The following is a 358-nucleotide window of genomic DNA, read 5'->3' as shown; positions in this document are numbered from 1 at the left end:
GCTATTGTGAATAAAACATCAATAGTCATGAATGAACAGGTATCTCTCTCAAAGGGTATAGAGTCCTTTGGGTATATGTCCAAAAGGAGTATGGCTGGATCATGTGGTATATCTATTTCTGGCTTTTCAACCAATCTCTACACTGCTTTCCATAGTGGCTGCAGAAGTTTTTTGTCCCACCAGCAGTGAATGGGTGTTCTCCTTTTCCACTGCCTCGCCAGCATTTGGAGGCTTTCATGCTCTTGATCTTGGTTAGACTGGGTTCTTTCTTTCTTTCTTTCTTTCTTTCTTTCTTTCTTCTTTCTTTCATCTTAGTCATTCTGACTAAGATAAGGTGAAATATCAAGGCAGGTTTAAC

The sequence above is a fragment of the Nannospalax galili genome, unplaced genomic scaffold, assembly GCF_000622305.1.
Source record: "Nannospalax galili isolate Female #2095 unplaced genomic scaffold, S.galili_v1.0 scaffold9422, whole genome shotgun sequence".
Lineage (NCBI taxonomy): Eukaryota > Metazoa > Chordata > Mammalia > Rodentia > Spalacidae > Nannospalax > Nannospalax galili.
The sequence above is the reverse complement of the archived record's forward strand: the minus strand, read 5'-3'. Positions refer to the sequence as shown.